The sequence below is a fragment of the Protopterus annectens genome, chromosome 6.part0 (genome assembly GCF_019279795.1).
Source record: "Protopterus annectens isolate FY-2018-M chromosome 6.part0, PAN1.0, whole genome shotgun sequence".
Taxonomy (NCBI): Eukaryota; Metazoa; Chordata; order Ceratodontiformes; family Protopteridae; genus Protopterus; species Protopterus annectens.
In genome coordinates, this window is record NC_056737.1 from 565,693,687 (window position 1) to 565,713,064 (window position 19,378).

Genomic DNA, 19,378 nt, shown 5'->3' on the forward strand with positions numbered 1-19,378 from the left:
CCCTGGGAACTAGAGACTCATAAGTTTATATAATCTCATCTGCAAGACCATGGAAAGAATCATCATGGACCTTATCAACAAGGATATAGGTGGCCTTCAAACTCTAGACCCAACCCGATTTCGTTTACTTGAGAGTAGCTCATGCTTATCAAACCTGGTAGACTTCTTCAAGAAAGTCAACAAAGCCCTAGCTGAAGTTAAGACAGTGCATACCACTTATCTTAACCTGGCCAAGGCTTTTGACACAATCCCCCCTCAGGTATCATTGAAAAACTCTCTCAGTTAGGGAAACTTTTTCAGATGATATAAACATGTCATTTGGTCTTGACAAATGTGCAAAAGCAACCTTTAAATAAGGAAACCTGCAGCACCACAAAAACATCAGTTTGAGACAAGAAGGTGATATAAAAGAACTTGAGCAGATGGGAGTGTAAAAATATTTGGGAATTGAAGGGTCAACAATAAAACATGAACAAATACAATTAAAACTTTGGAATATTTTAGAAGGCTTAAATTAATCCTGAAAACAGTGCTGACATTTAGGAGCAAAATTCAAGGTATGAACCAAATTTGCTCTTCCTGTCCTAACTTACAGTTTTGGAGTGACTGACTGGCCTCAAAATATGTTTGATAGGTTAGAAAGGAAAACAAAAAGGATACTTCATGCTCACCAAATGATTTATAAAAATCAGTACATACCAAGAGTATATGTTCCCCAGTCTGAAGGCGGTATGGGCCTCCTTGAAATTAATTACATGTATAGATCTGCAATTGCTGGACTACACATGTATCTGCTGACCTCACAAGACCCAAATATAGTGAAAGTTTTGAAACATGAGGAGAATAAATCTAAGATGACTTCCCTGCTAAATCTAGCAGAAGCATATTGGGGTCAGGCAGAAATGGAAATCAAACCAGAAGTAGACAAAAATCAGAAAGCAACTGAATGTGATAAAACAAACAAAGGAAAGAATATAAGGTGAAGGATCAGATGAGAAGACAAGAAATGTGGAAAATGCATAAAAATTAGTTGCAAGTATAGAAAACTTCTGGAAGAGCCTCATGTTGATCAGGATCGAATGCAGGAATGGTTAATGAGAGGTGAACTCAAACCAGAAGATGAACAATTAATATTGGTGGCCCAAGTTAGTGGGCTACATACATGTTGATTTAAAAAGTCCATTGAATATGTGGGAGAAACAGACAAATGTAGGTTTGTAAAACAGAATTGGAAACAGTTGCACACCTTATTGCTGGTTGTGACATAATAATGGCAGAATCCCTGTATACTTGAAAGGTATAATAATGTGGCAAGACTGTTGCAGTGGGGACTGTGAAAACATTATGGTATTGAAGTGGCTGAAGAACACTGGAAACATGAGCCACAAAGCATCATAGAAAATTATGAAGTCTACACCACAATGGATCACCTATTACCAACAGTTCAAAAGATAGATGCAAGAAAACCAGATATAGTGGTCTATGAAAAGTAAACAAATGTAGCATTGAGCATTGAAATTGCTACTTCCAGTGACTACAGTGTTTTGCGTACAGAGAGATACAAAGTCATGTAATATCAAGATTTGCAGGTGGAAACGAGAGCAATGTCAAAGAAAGATACCCAGACAGTTCCAATAGTAATAGGATGAACAGGTCTTATAAAAAAGAATCATATTTAGATATGTTACTAATACATGTAACTCCATGTGAATTGCAGGAGTCATTACTGGGCATATTGTGTGTGCTGCAAAGACCACTTTTGGCTGACATCAAAGATTGAAATGATACTAATCTGATGAACTTTGATCATACTTTTACTTATGAATGGGGTCCATTTCTGTCATGGTATAGAAACTCTAAAGATTTGAAGAAATTTAAAAAAATTAGGGCTTAACCATTACATCAATAGATGGGTAGCCAATTGGTTTGCTGACAGAACACATACTGTCAAAGTTGATGACTCCACCTCCAGCAGTAGACTCATCACCAGTGGCAAATTACCAAACCAGCACATTTTAGCTTTGTTTCTCAAGTCAGTAAGATAAGCTGCAAACGTTTCTCTTGGCTTTTGGTCCCTTGTATAAAATAGGTTCCTCTCCAATGTAATATTTGTCTGGGGTTACACATTTCTCTAAATTTATGTTTCAAGCATTCAGAGTCCTCCCTAGATTCAGCTTGTACAACAATATGGCGACTTTCCCCTTCTCCTGTATATACTGCTGGTGCATACACAAATGAAAGCTTTCTTTCAATGGCTTCTGACCTGCTAGATTGAGCAAAATAAATGCAAAGAGCACTTTTGGCTGACATCAAAGACTGAAACGATACTAATCTGATGAACTTTCATCATACTTTTACTTAGAAATGGGGTCTATTCCTGTCATGGTATAGAAACTCAAAAGATCTGGAGAAATAAAAAAAAATAGGGCTTAACCATTACATCAATAGATGGGTAGCCAATTGGTTTGCTGACAGAACACATACTGTCAAAGTGTATGACTCCACCTCCACCAGTAGACCCATCACCAGTGGCAAATCACCAAACCTGCACATTTTAGCTTTGTTTCTGAAGTCAGTAAGATAAGCTGCAAACATTTCTCCTGGCTTTTGGTCTCTTGTATAAAAATAGGTTTCTTTCCAATGTAACATTTGTCTGGGGGTAACACATTTCTCTAAATTTATGTTTCAAGCATTCAGGGTCATCCCTAGATTCAGCTTGTACAACAATATGGCAAATTTCCCCTTCTCTTGCATATACTGCTGATGCATGCACAAATGAAAGCTCTCTTTTAATGGTTTCTGACACAGCACAAGAAACCTTTTGAAATTACTGTATTCTGATTGCACTTTGCAAATTAAATGTGCACAGTAAACTCTTTGAAATAATTGTATAGTAATAAAGTATACACTGCAAACACTTTGTACACTCTGAAATAATTTGAACAACTCTAGTTATAATTTGAATAGCTTTGGTCAATGCAAAACAGTAGTGCATATCAAAACATGATCATTTACGAAAAAACATGCAGTTGCCTTGCTATTTTATGCTTATTTTGCCCTTTTATTGTATTTGTTATGCTTGTTTGACTTTAATCATGCTCATTATACTTTTCTTGTGCTCTTTTTTTTTACTTTTAACATGCTCGTTATGCAAATTGGAAGTAACTCTGAAAACCCACATAAGTATTTCTGATAATTCTATCAAGTATGGTTTTGGATATTTTGTTAAATCAATAATGTATTTTGTGCCTTCTGATTGATTAATAATCAGTTTTGTGCTACTTGTTTGATTAATAATGCAGATTGTGCTTTGTGAATGCTTCGTATTGTTTTCTTTACAAAATAAATCATTTTATGTGAGTTTTGTTTACCTGGAGTTTGTTTCTGGCCTATTTTTAATGGTTTGAGCACTGTATCACCCAACATGTTCAATGTACCTAAACAATTAACTTTGAACCTCATGGCTTGAAGAAGTTGCACTCTCTATCCCAGTTCTGACACCATATTGCTCGTCTGGTCAGGATAAAACAGACAGACAGCTGTAGGTTCAGTTCAAGCAGCTTTATTATATACAAACACATCAGGATTGAGGTTTAGTAACTCAAACTTAATTAAACTTATAAACAGTTGAACTACTGCACTCATACATGTTAACACCCTGACTGTTCTCTCAAGATGTCACTGCTGCCTGCACATGCTCTCTATTTATATAAGCATGCCCTCACTTTGAAATTCTTCTTAAAGTTACAACACACATTCTGCTCTACACTTGCTGTCTTGCATTTTCTAATTCAGCAATCAATTAAAAATATTTCATTAGCAACCATCCAGTCCCTCCTAACAGCTATTAAGGCATCCTATCATATGGCGAATGTGTGGGCATCTTCTATTGAATTATATTGTAGTACTTTCCCAAGGATGTACAAATGGATCCACTCTCTACAGCTTCATGTTCTCCTTCTCAGAAAATTCCACTGATTCCCTATTTTCAGGATAATGTATAATTTGTCAGATAAATACCTCTCAGGTATTGAGATAAACTCCTCTGAATTCCATAAATAACACTACAAAACTATCTAGTCTATTTTAGTTTTTATCTCATCCCATGAAAATGTATGTCCCTTTTCATAGAATCCATTGGATTTGTATAAATTTCAAGGCAACTGAGCCTAGTGACCATTTATACTTTGCCAGTATCCGCACATAGGCTGTACTTCCTTCTCTGATGAGGATTATGCCAGTCAGGCTTGAGGTAAATTGGTGAGTGCCTATCCAGTATTTTCCTTCCCATTTGAAGGATAATAATGTACCACATTACTTCATCTACAAAGGTAGTCTGCTCCACGGGAGTGGGAGGCTCAGCATGATGAATATCTCACTCCATTCTGTTTTATTATCTGCTGGTTAAGATTTAGGACCATTTGTTATTTGTAGAACTATTAGAGATGCATGAATACAAGAGATTCAGGAAAACTAGATCTCAAATTATACAGAAGACAAGACATAGTTCTCTTCTCAAAAATATGTAGTATACTGAATAAAAGGACAGTACGTTCTATTTCTCTTGGTTGCCCAGAGCCTTTATGACCATGATCTTCTTACTTAGGAATTCCTGTGGTCTTTCTATTTGTTTGATAAATCTAGTGCAATACATGCTGAAGGGGGAATTGTTCTGAATAATTTACCTAATCAATGCTGAGTATAAGAGAGCAATGACCTCTTTGGACATGGATGATATTCCATTGCCAAGTGTCTGTGCTAAGCATAAAGATTTTCTGAATAATGTTATTACATGTAATCAAAAAACAACAGAAAGACTGGGAGAGGTTATCAAGCCTTTATCAATATTTTTTTTCAATATTTCAATTCTGAGGTGGGGTATTGCCTATGCTGTATGTGGGCCGGGGTTGTCCTTATGTGTGTTATTTGTCAGTACAGCATTTATGCATTGTTTGTCTATACTTTAGAAAAGGTCAAAACATACATGATTTGGCTTTATTGGCCTGAATTTACCTATAAAGAATTAAAAAATAAAATGTTGCTGGCATTCAGAAGCTGACAAAATATAATGTCCTTAAGAGGTCATCTGCATGTATCTTATGGGCCTCCACAGTGAAGACTATAGCTTGGCTGGCTCTTTCTTTCAGTTTTTACTTAATAGTTTGTCTGCATGACCTTTTTACCCTTTGCTTTAGTTTATACATATATGTAGAGTGTAACGGCTGTTTATAGGGTAGTTTGGAGTAAATGAAGTCATTCACTGTCAGGTCCAAAATGCCACATGAATGTGGAAACCATTGTTTAAGTTGATAGTTAAACTGCAAGTAAGATACCATTCAGCTCTGGGCGGAAAAGAGGCATAGCCTGGGGACAGTGACTGAAAGAAGGCTTGATGACAGACGGTGCAATAGTGTTTGATCTCCACCAAGACTGGTGAGTGGATATACTGGGTTCCAGTTTATAACAAGCTAAGAGGATGTAGACAGAATGCTGTGGTTGCTGACTGAGTAGGTGGGGTTTGCAGGTGTTACCTGTCTCTGCAAGAGGAAAAAGTGCAGTCTGATTGTCAGTGAGATGGGAGGAGATTAGAATGAAACTCAGTTCTCTTGTAGAATGTGTGAGTCAGCAGAGGATAAAGAACCAAATTGGCCTCTGACTGGATAAGGGGTGAGCTGTGGACTCAAATTAATGCAGGAGTGCATGGAGTTTTATGGAACACAGTCTCTTTCAACATGCATGCATATCATAAATAAATTAAATTAGATGTATGGCTGGCAGGGTGCTTTTTGCAATATTGGAGGAGAGGTGAAGAGCCAAGTGCATGGGTAGTGGCTGTGGTTGGGAGACTGAATGAGTTTAGTTGTAGACATCACTTATTACCCATTGGTGTGTAAGGAAAAAGGACATCCAAGCAATGATCATGTACTAGTGTGGAGGTAAACTGTAACAATTTTAAAGTCAGCATTTCAGGGCATCTTCCAGTAGCAATCAGCTCTCTCAAATGTGCATCTCCTTTTGCATATAGAAATAAGGATGAAGCAAGGGATTTATTCATTTAGAACCAACATTCTGCATTAACTATCATAAATCTAGTGCAAGTATGAGACATGAGGCTTACACCTTTATAAAATGTTCAATAATCCTTCTTGCAGTTTTTTTTCTAATAAATTGCAATCCTAATGATAAAATGTTGATGCATAATTGTTTACAGGTAAATGACCCAAAGACATCATTATCTCAGTGTATCATGATTAATTTGTTATATTCTAAAATGTTTGGAAAACTGGAAGTAAATTGCATATTATGATAGCAATCTGCACCTAAAAACAATTGCACTCTTCCTTTGGGATCTTATTTTATTCCTTTTTATGACACATACCTATCTGACTTGCCTTTCACTGGGACATTTTCTAAAGAGGTATTTTATATGTCTTGTTCTAAAGCTTCAACTCTTTACTACAAAGTTCCAAGACTAGAACATCTTTTTAGAAATAAAACTTCACATACTTTATTTCTAAGCTGTGAACTTAAGGGCTTTTGATTAAAAGTGTCTATGTAACTTCTTGCAAAGTACTAAGGAAACATTTCTCTGAATTGTCTTCACTAGATAAAATTTTCAGTCACTTTTTATCTTTTAGACATTTTATATTGATGCAGTCTTGGTAGAAATTATGATCTGACCCTTTATTTTCAATTTTCTATTTGAAAGATTTTTTTTCATATTTTATTCTTGTCTGCTTATGTGTGCAGAGCAAACCATTTAATGCAAAAAAAAAAAAGCTTAACATTTTTCTGATCAGAAGTTAAGTATTATGTCTCATGTTTGTTTCGACAACAAAAGACAGTCTGTTTTCATGTGGAGGCAGAGCCAGAAATATATTTTATCACCTGGAAAAAACCATGGTCTGTTGTGAGATAGTAGTTATTATAGCAATAACCCACACCTGGGTGTAGGTAATGCTGGATTTACCCATGGTTGGTGTGGTTTGGTCACGAGGGCGAAGCCCGTGTGGCAAAACAAAGCCAAACGTGGGTAAATCCAGCATTACCCACACCCAGACGTGGGATATTGCTATTATACAATGACATTATTTAAGAAAAAAAAATAATTACTTTTCTTAAATAATGACATTGTATAATGCCTCCTTGCTGCCATTCCACAGCTGTCTCATATTCTGCGGCAGTTCTGATGTACTGCGCATGCATATGCCTACGCAGTATATCAGAGCTGCGGGCAAAAGCAATGGAGAAAGCAAGATCTCCATTGCTTTTTACAAACTGTTTTGCTATGTTAAATGGGTTTAACATAGCGAGACAGCTTTAAAAAAAAGCAACAGAGAATCTCCATTGCATTTTTAAAGCTGTCTCGCTATGTTAAACCTATTTAACATAGCGAGACAGTTTTGAAAAAAGCAACGGAGAAAGCAAGATCTCCGTTGCTTTTTACAAACTGTCTCACTATGTTAAAGGAGTTTAACACAGCGAGACAGCTTTAGAATCTCCATTGCTTTTTTTGAAGCTGTCTTGCTATGTTAAATTCATTTAACATAGCGAGACAGTGTGAAGCAACAGAGATCTTGCTTTCTCCGTTGCTGTAAAAAAAAAGAGTTAGAGTAATGGAAAAAGTCCGGGCAACCGGACCTTTTCCCGTTGCTATAACTCTGATTTACAACGTGCATGCTGACCAATCAGCATGCACATTTTTGAATATTAATGGGGGGTCATTGCATAATACATTTTAACACATTTAATGAATTATCGCTTAAGACATAGGCAGACATACATTCATATAAATTAAAACAAACAGTATTAACATCTTCCCAGTTACAAACATTATACATTACATGTATTCTTTCGCATAACTATCATCAATCTAACATTACATAAATTGCTCAATTCCTGCCTTACCATAAACCTCACTCCTCATCCAAAACATTATTCTGCATGCATTGCTCCAGTAATTTCCATTTTTTTCTATTTAATTTGCTCATACCCTTTTCTAAAGATCCCGCTTCCCAGTTTGTTTATCTCTGTTCCAATATTCAATACTTCAAATACGGTTGGTTTAAACTTTGATTTGCATTTTCTAATTGTTTTTTTTTTTTTTTTTTTTGGCAGCCACAAAACCTTACTATGTCTAGGTAACTCAGATCATATAGCCCAGCTCACAAAAGTAATTTTCTTAGTTACACAGCTATACCTATTTGCGTACCCATTATTTCTGGCAGAGTACTCTGAAGGATATTTTCAAAAGCGTGCCAATTTATTATTCTCCGAAAACATATGTTCCCAGTTACCTCAAAATACCTACAACATTTGGCATCTAATTGGAAATTTTCTTTGGAGTCTCCTCGGGGTATAACAATATTCATGCAAACATTTCTAAGCAAAAATCCTAAATCTTCTTAATTCTTTTGCATTGTCAGGAACCATACATGTCCTCCCATTGTTTCCTTGTGAACTGCTTATCCAGTTTCTCTTTCCAGTCTTTTCTACTCCCTCTGATTAGTCACTATAGTTTCCATGCAATATTCTATGTGTCCCACTAATTATTCTTTTTTTAAGGGCTTCTGCCCTAGATTCAACTAAAAAGTCTGACAGAGCATGTCTTTCTCTTGGAATTCCCCTATCACTTTCTATTTGCCTAAACCCTGATAGCAATCCCTGATAGGAAAGGCAAACTCTAGCTTGCAGTCCAAACATTTTCTTGTCTTGTTCCCATTCTGTTTCCCTCTTTTGTTATTTGCTCCTAATACCTTGATTCCTTTGTCAGTTTTCTCCAGTCCAACCCACTCTTGCCTGTCCTCTGTGCTCCTAATTGCAGTCATCCCTATCATGTTGGTTAGTTCTTAGAATACTTACTGTTACTTCATACATGTTATCCATGCTGCCATTATTCTTAGCACCTCCTCCCATAAGATTGACTTACCTAGCATCTTGCTCTCCCCTTCTAGCAAAGTTGCCACTTTAAGCCCTTTCAGCAGCTTCCACTGTCACTCAATGACTGGTATAGATATCGAATAAAAAAGTGGCATTTCACTATCAACTTCAAAAGCAAATGCAAAGATGGTATGGTTTAAATGTATTACATTGTTAGGTAGATGAAGACACTGGATCAAACATAATGTAATTTTGATGCCCAGCACAAAAAAAATGCATGCTTTGTACTTGCTATGCTATGGTGCCCAAGAGAATACATGTTTTCCTTTAGTATAGACAAAAGTCAATACTGTATATTATACACTATGTTCAGCTTCATTTTATTACCATGGCCATTTAGTCAGTGATAAAATGCAAATGACAAGGCAGTTGGGCAATCGTAACTGAAAGAAATCAACTCTTGCTTTGGAAACTTTAACTCAAAACTGCATGCCCAATATATGGAAAACAGCAAAATATATACCTATCCCCAAGGAGTCAAACCCCAAGCTACCCAGAGATTACCACCCAATATCTGCCCTTCTTACCATTGGGAAAATCTTTTAAAAATGGTCTATAATCAAGTCTCAAAATACATAAATCAATATTGCCTTCTCTTTTCCAAGCAACATTGGTTCTGGTCTGTTCTTCTACTGCACTTTGACCCTTCACTGATCACACTGTTTAGCTATGGCAAAGGTATCCTTACTGGAGCCATATTTATAGACCCTACCAGAGCCTTTGATGCTATTTATCCACCTCACTAACATCAGAATTAGCCCTGGTTTTTATCGTGGATCCAAAACTGCTTATACAACCAATATTTCTCAGTACATTTTAACTACAGTAGATCAGCTACCAATCTCTTACTTAAGGAGTCCCTCATGGCTTTACTCTGGTCCTTCTTTGTCTCAGTTTTTATAAATAAGCTTATACTTGACCTTATGCAACTTTCAGTCTTACTATACTCCAATGACATGGTTATCTTCTGCTCCAACTACACAACCCATTCAATTCAACACAATTTGCAAAAAGATTTCTCAGTAGCAAAACAATATTACTTAACTCCTCAAAAACTAAACCTACCCTCTGTATAACCCCTACTAAAAGGAGTCAAAAAACATAACTCATTTCTTATTCCTGATCACCTTAATGCCATTAACTGAGTTAACACCTTCAGATACTTTGGAGTTTGGCTTGATCCCTCAGTTAACTTCCACCATCATTTTGAAAACACCTGGTAGAAGATCAACTCCCTACTCTTCTGGACCAGCAAAATCTCATTTATCCTCTCCCGTCCAACAAGAAATGTTATTGGCAAAGGGTTTCTTCCAGCCCAAATTGAGTACTGCCTACCTTTTGTAGTATCTGTTTGCAAAAGAAACTCTACCACTATCCAAGCAATTTCCAACTGCATTTCCACTTCATTACCCTTCCCCGAAGTATGAACACTACTGTCTTATATCAGCCACAGCAAACTGGCTGCCAGTTCAGCAAAGAGCTGATCTTCTCCTTGGCACCCAACTTCTCTGGCTCATGAAAGAAAACTCCTGTCCTTCTCTTTCGTCTAACTTCCTTATACATCTTCAGTCATATAATATTTATTTATTTATTTATTTATTTAGTTATTTGTCTTTGTTTACTGGAAAGTCTGACTGGGTAATACTCATTCTCAGCAAAGGCCAAGGGAGAAAAGCTCCATTTGCTCACATTGCATTATACTAAGTTACAGTTAAACACAGAGTAGTTCAATTTTTGTTTCCATTTCATTAAAATGGATCTGACTAGCTTGTCTGCTAGACAGCTGATTTTTTTTCTCAGGATTTGCTGCTACCAAAAAGTGATGCAAAGCCATCTCCCATTGCCATAATCTCATAATCTCTCTGGAAAGGAGGTAAGAGATGTGACCTCCCTGCTTGTTTATATTCCAAGCTACTGACATATTGTCTGACTGTATACAGATTTTACCCAGAGGAAGGAAGTTCTGTTGTGCTCACAATGCTAAAACTGTGCTCACTTCAAAGACTGTTGATGTGAAGATTGTCCACTGTGTCTGTCCAGGATCATAATGCCACCAACACAGACAGCAGACATCTATGGTAACTGCTGCTTCCCTATAGGCATGGCTGGGGAGACTACCTACCAATCCAAATGTTGCCTGTACATTTGAATGAGACACATGGAAGTGTTGAGCAAACCTGATAGGACCACTGGAAAAATTATCATACACTGGAGTATCCTTCTGTAGAAATGAGCCTGGGGAACCATCAGAACAGATAATGCCATTAGGTCAGGAACTCTCAGAAGTGATAAAGCTAGAGATGAATGGCAGTCTAGCACAGTCTGGATCACATTCCTTAATGAGAGAAGTATGTTTGAAGGTAAACTCAATGTGCAATTTCTTGTGTCCAGATGGGAGCCCATGAGCAATATGGATTAAGTGGTTTGCAGATGTGCTGACTGAAATGCCTATGGATAAGTAGATCTCTAGCAAGTAATTTCTGGCTTCTAAGAGGAACTCCATCAAATAATCTTATATACATATATATATATATATATATATATATATATATATATATATATATATATATATATATATTATAACATATGACCTTCAATCATAGCCTCTCAGGATCACTCTTGCAAGCACCTAAAACCAGACATCAAACCTCTAAGCAGTCGCTTTCTACCCTTTGACCTAAATTCTGGTGGGATCTTCCCTCAGATCGTAAAGACCTATCTAACCTCTACCTCTTTCATGCACAACTTAATGACATTTCATGGCACAACCTGCTTGTAAATGCTCTGTTTCAGATCATATAACCTAGTCTCTCTAATCTCCAACACATACTGCCTATTATTTTCACTATAGCATCTCCTGTCTAACTCATAACATATTTGTACTCTATGTTATGGAAATGGTATACATAGTGGTTTCTGGTGATTACCTTCTTAAACAATTTTCTCTGTGTTATATTGACTATTACTTTGTTTTTAGTGTGTCCTTTTAAAAATTATTTCTTTTTTTTTCCACTTGATGTGTGTTTACAATCTGGGCTGAAACTGAAATTGATCCAATAGCATCAGTGTTCTGCCCCCATTAAAAATGTGTATACATAATTAAAAATAATCTGACAGTGAGTTATATGCATTAGTTCGGTGGCAGAAAAGACAAAAAAAAAAGACTGACGTACCCACTACACAATGATGTAAAATTTCAGGCAGATAAGCAACCTGTGTTATGCTGAGGAGGTATGTCATACCTTATTGTGTATGCCATTTCAGTCTGAATTTATATATCTTGTATGATAAATTGATCCTCACCTCCTAAAAAGAAAAACATCTTACAGCATAAATTGTTTCTATTGTTCATGTAAGTGCTCACATTTTGGATATTGTCTGCAATCTTGCCTTTAGCTTCTGTTAAATAAAATAATTAGTATAAGATTTAATCACTTTACAAGTAGATATTTACCAGTGATTCGTTCTGCATATAATGTGTAGGTGCAGCTATGTAATTGATGGAAGGATGTTTTCACAGATCATCCATGGCAACACGCTTACATCAAAGGGTAAAGTGCTTTATGTGTTTAATGCAATCAATGACAAAGAAAAGGTAAGGGGGAGGGAGTATTTTTTCCAAGCTCCACTGTGTAGGAGGTCACTGATCAGCATATACAACATAAAAAAGAACCAAATGACTGATCACAAGCTGTACTGTTTTCTAAATGATAGCTTCTGAACTGATACAAGCAGTTCTTTTCAAATGTAACAATCTGTTATTGTGTTACCATGAAATGTAGTAACTTATAACTTGTTCCTACCCAAAAAAAAGCATGACAGTTGATAAGCTGTCATTAAGCAATCACTTCCAGAGAGTTTCGAGTGGAACCAAAACAGCATGCTGCTTGGGATACCAAACTGCCTCTTACAGATCTGAAATCAAGTTACCTAAGGATGATCATTAATGTAAAGAAGTTAGTTTACAGATAGCCTCTTTCTTTTACAAAATTTATCTGGAACAATAGCATGTTCTTTATCACTTTATTATATTCAGTATGTCTAATATGGCTGTCTTAGACTTTGATTTCCATTTTCTAGTAATTGTTTTCTTGGCAGCCACCAGACATAACTCAGCAAGGCCTTATTCTGTCTAGGCAATTCGGAACCTGTATCACAGCTCAAAAAATACTTTCCTTAGTTGCACATATTTGCTCACCCAGTATTTCTGACAGAGTAGTCTGCAGGGAATTTTAAAGTCTACCAACTCATTACACACCCAACAAATATGCTCCCAATTATCTTTTTCTTCCCCATCACATCTCCAACATGTGCAATCTACCTTATACTTAGGAGTCTGCTTGAGGTATAAAAATACCTATGCAAACACTTCCAAGCAAAATTCCTAAAATTTTTATATTAAACCAAAACGTAAAAAGGTCACACAGACAAACCAAGTAGTAAAAACTACAAGAAAAAACCTAGGCAAGCTAGAGTTTTCACTGTGTGATACTGAAAACCTCCTGTAATAGAGGCTCATGGAATAAGATCCCTTAAGGAGCTCAAGTGTTTCAGCCATATGGCTTCTGAATGCTCATGACTTTTTCCTTTTTAAGTCTTTATGAACAGATTCAGGCCAACAAAGCCAAACACCACTAGCTGTGGCCATGCACCTATTTCCTGAAGGGGTCATTTGCATGGAGATTCAGAAGCCATATAGCTAAAACACTTGAGGTCCTTGAGGGATCATTTGCATATATCCCATGGGCCTCTATTACAGAAGGTTTTAGGCATTATACAGTGAAAAACTATAGCTTGCCTAGTTTTTTTCTTGTAAATCTTTTATATTTGATTATGTATTTAGGAGCAGTACACATATCCTTCTATTGTTTCTTTGTGAATTGCTTAACCAATCTCTCTTCCCAATCCTTTCTAACCTTCACTGATTGATTCCCATAGTTATTATGCAATATTTTATAAGCTCTAAAGACAGTCAGACATAAGTCACCCTGACTATGATGCTGGGGACTTGTTTCTACATGCATGTGCTTGATTGTTGTGTTAGGAATGAGGATAGTGCCACTCACACATAACCACAGTGCTTGGGGAGGCACTCAAGATTGCTGCATTTAAGTAACTTTAAAGTTTCATGAAAGTAATTCCATATAATACTAGGGCTGGGATTCCTGCTAATATGGCATTTTTTTAATTTGTTAATCACATTTTGAAATTGCCTTAGCCTAGCAGTGCCTGCTTAAATTTTGAGAGGTAGAAAAGCAGAGTAAGATGTGGATGGGACCATTGTGACATTCATGGGCAGATCCTTCCAAATGAGTGAAAAAGGCTGTCTGGCAAATGGACATACTTGGAAGGATAGGGTATTAGCAATAAAATCATCCTCAGTTGTGATTGCATATCTCCCATACAGAGAGCATGATGAGTTATGAATGGACATAATATTTTCAGTATGATTAATCAGCATTTTGTATGTATGGGTTAGGGATGTACATCTGGAGCTTGGCTCACCATGAGGTTGGATTTCTCAGAAACACACCTTTTGCACTCACAGTCAGTTGCGCTTGTGGATGCTATGATATGTGGCACAGAATGGATTCACAAAAGTGTTCTAACTGCATAGTTAGGAAATATAAGCAGGCTTCTGATGGTAACCCTTAGTTGTTGTTGTGACTTTCGACTTTTCCCGGTTAGGGGTCGCCACGGCAGAACTCCGGTCCGCTAATGATTGGCAGTTGATTTTTACGTACCGAGTTGCCAGCCCTGACGTAGAACCTTCAACGAAGGTACGCCCATTCATGCATGTCTCCACGCAGAAGACGCTCTAACTGAGAGTTGAACCGGACAGCTTCTTACTGTGAGGCGACAACGCTACCACAGCACCACCCAAGAAAAATTATTTTAGTGGTCCCATGACCCACTAGACAAAGAAGGTAGAATCTGTCTAGTAATATTTAAGTCAGACACCTTGTTACCTTTTATTGAGTTCTGTTATGTAAACACACACATTTTAGAGACCAGTGTGACATATATATTTGAAAAAAGGTTGCTAAGCATTTTTAGTAAAGGCATGTTCAGTAATACATTTAAATGTTTCTTTATTTAATATTGATTCGATAAGGCTGATGAAAGTATTCATTACTAAGAACTCAGTAAATGCATTGCCTTTGACATCTTTAATGGAAATCAGGAATACATTAGTATCCATGTTACTGACTATGGCAGAAATGAGCATTGGTTTGGGTTAATGCATATCCCATTGATCTTATGGAGCTAGCCTCAAAGGAATGTAGAATGTGAAATGCCTAATAGACACTATCTGTTTATTTTACCTAGCAGTGTGTATCAAAGCATCTAAGGCAGCAGTACAGTACCCACTAGATGTGATGCAAAAAACTGGCAAACTTACTCAAAAATACTGAGGCCTAGTTCTTAATTAGAATCACTACACACCACATTCATATAACCATTGCACATCACTATTGGCTCTCAAGGCTATGGAGGTTGAATATCGTTACTGCGTTTATGCGTGTTTGTGTGTATGAGAGAGAGTGTCTGTGTGTGGGTGTGTGTGTGTGTGTGTGTGTGTGTGTGTGTGTGTGTGTGTGTGTGTGTGTGTGTGTGTGTGTGTGTGTGTGTGTGTGTGTGTGTGTGTGTGTGTGTGTATGGAAACACAGGCCTAGACTGTCTGCTGGGAAGCCAGTCAGTTTACTAGGAGATGTGATATAACACTTTTTAATAGATTGTGACCCAGAAGTGGGAGTGGTGGCAGTCTCTGATGCATCGAGCAGAGTGTAACAGCTTCACTGCTTTGTGCAATAATGTGAGAGCGAGAAGGTCATAAATGCTCATTTGCTGCTAAACTTCATGGAGGTATATTGAGTTTTCTGATCTTACAGCAGAGACAGTGAGAATAGATAGAGGGAGCTATCATTTAAAAGAGTACATGAGCTGTATGCAGATCCCCTTCCATTTATTATTAGGCTGGGTGACCAGGTAAGTGGTTGCTGTCAGATTCAGATGTAGATAGGAGAAAGCTTTCATTCACTATCTCGATGGACATGTTAGTTATATGACTCTGATCAGACTGAAAAGGTGGGAAGGCAGGGAGCTGATCTCCGTCATATAGGATGAAGTCTGAGCCCTAAAAAGAGCAGGGTGAAGGAGGTGGCTGCCCTAGGCAAAAGCTGTTAGGAGATGTGATTAACAGGTGTGAAGTTAGAATCAGAATTCATTTCTGAAGATGGGAGAACATTACTGCTTCAGAAGTAAATGCTGATACTGCATTTGTGGTTACAAGGTTAACACTGAAGTGTTGAATCTCTCAGTGGTAAATTAACTTCAGCAAGCTGCTTGTTACATCTGTAGCAGGAAAAAGAAAGACTGAATAAGTGAAAAAATTAACTTACATGTATCAAGTCTGAGATGGCCATTTCCGAGTATATTTCTTTTTCTCTGACATATGATGATCTCAGAATTAGTATATATATATATATATATATATATATATATATATATATATATATATATATATATATATATGTTTAGGGGGGATGTGGGGTTAACTCCCACATCTGAGAGTACAGGAGGGCGTACCCCCTGTGAAAAAGACATTTAAAGGAAAAGACTGACATAAAAGATTCACTCTTGTCCTGTATTTCTGATCTTTTTTTTCAGCATGTCTTCACTTGGCATTACAAGTGCTAATATTTCAATAGAGGAACTTCTGACTTTTATGCTAAAATACTATTTATTATTCTAGCAGGTCAGTAAAGATTACAGATGATCCATTTGTTCTCTGTGCAAGTCACTGTCAAATGACCCAATTTCACCAATCTGCATTATTCAAATATATAGATATACAACATATGTGCAGATAGAAAGTATAATCTTGAATGTGGAAAAGTAATCTTAATTATTTATCTAAATTATCAGATTTTATAATCACCAGATCCTCCATTTATATTTAAAGATTTTTGACTACTGAAATGTTTTTTTAATTAACTTCAAAATTTCATTCATTCATTCATTCATTCATTTTGGTATCACTTTAACCTATTCTGGGTTAAAAGTGAACCACGACCTGTCCCTACACTCAGTGGGTATAAATCAGAGAACAGTTCTGAATGGGATATCACTCCATCTCAGGACACATACACATGCAAACATACTGCTCTCACACTGACAGGTTGTTTGGAGGATGAGCAATTAAACTTCAGCAGGCATCAACAATACTGTTCTTCATCTAGCAAAAACAAAGATCCAGATATGATATGCAGATAAGGCAGTCCAAATGTTTGCTTTGTACAAAAAAAAATGTCATTGAGCAAGTAGCATTTTATCAGTATTTTTAAATCAATCAAAACATTATTAAAATTCAATAAAAACACATCTAAAAGGTATTTTTGCATGCCATACCACCCTCACTTAAATAAATTAAGTTCTTTTTCACACAATAATGGAGAAAAGTGAAAACTCTTGACTTCTACTGCATAACAGTCTCACATAAATAATTAGACTGGTGTAAACAATTGTGATAGGCCCTCTTTACCAGCGACCAGTAATCAAGGAGCCTCAATCCTCACCACTGACACCGGTGAGAGACCGTCACTAAAACGGGTAGTTTTGCACAATAATTTCAAAAGCAACTCTCTGTATCAAGCACAATTTCCACCAAGAGCAGTTCCAAGTGAAGGGCACACCCACACCTGGGTATTTGATTTTCACACACACACACACACACACACACACACACACACACACACACACACACACACACACACACACACACACACACACACACACACACACACACACAATATTCCTGGGAAAGGCTGGCACAGATTTACTAACTGAGTAAAATCAATACTGACATAAATGGTCCAGTAACCAATAACCCAAGCAGCAAGGATTTTCAAAGTAGCCAAGGCATCACTAGAATAAGCACAAACACTCCCAAGATGTTAAAAGCAATCTCTAAAAGACAAACCACAATAAAAGGTGCAAAACATTTAATAATAAATAGTAAAATAAAAAAACATGAGATTATTAAATATTTAAGTGCAATAAACATCAGAGTTTCAGTCAGAGGAGAAATAAATAACGCAGTTGGACAGATGCAAGCAGAATGATACAGAAAAAACAATACTTAGCTAATCTCACTGTAATTCCTGACTGTCTAAAGAAGAACTGTTCCATATCTAACTTAATTAATACAGCAATGCAAGTTTAGCTGCTGAGTTGCTTACTTCCACAAGGCAAGGTGAAGATCTTCCCACTTACACTGATCTAAATTATCTGACTGTGATAACTGTCATAGATTTTTTATATATATCAGGTTCCAAAGAAAAAAAAATAAGCTGATATAGATTTATACATATATATCAGATTCCAAAGAAAACAAAACAAAACAAGCTGATCTGTAAGTTCCATCCCCTCAGAGCTGGTTATAGAACAACATCACATTTGATCGCATGACTCTGGTAGAGAACACACTCAGAGCTTTTCTAGGATCTGTTGCAGTAGTTGAAAATTACAGAATTATCTGTTTAAACATAAACATTTAATCAGTTATAATAACACTGCTGATGCATTTTTAACATAAGCATCTGTAGAGGTCAGTGTGATTACCACGACAGAAAATTATTTGCAAAACTATTTGCAAAACTCCAGCTAACTATGCTGCCATATGTTACATGTGCACTGCCCTATTTTCTCTGGTACAGTTGGCAATACCTCACATCATCACAACAATTTAAGTGTATATTTATTTGATGAATTTTAATAAAGTAAATGTAATCTAAGGATGGCCACTAAAATACATAAGTAGATGAGAACCATTTGAACTATTTTCCTTTTTTTTAAATATTAGAACAAAAAGTGCAAATGTGGTTCTGAAACTTTACACAATATCATCTGAGTCCTATTGCTTATGAAATATATTGTATTTATTCTGAAAAAAAAACACTAATCAAAATGGTTTAAAACATTTTTCAAAATGAAATTAGCTTCCATCAACTTGGTGTCTTACCAAGAGCTTACATCCACTGTGAGTATGTGTGTGTGTGTGTGTGTGTGTGTGTGTGTGTGTGTGTGTGTGTGTGTGTGTCTGTTTGTGTGTATGTAAGCATGCTTACACATTTGTCTGCATGTGAAACACAGATGTAGTTAATGTTTAATTGAGACAGATGCATGCACATTTCCACTATTTGTGTAGCATTGTTGTCTGCATTGTGCTTCTAGCACTTATAAATAAGCTTTCCAACCATATAGACCGGGCATATGAGACCACTTTGCCTTTGTTCGGTGTGCAGCCAATAATGTTCTGGCATGACATAGTCTAATGTTCTCTTGCACATTTTTTCACTCTAAAACATTTTCTCCTGAGGGACAAAATAAGAATTCACAGTAGTCAAAAAAGGAAAAAAAATAGTAAAATAAAGGA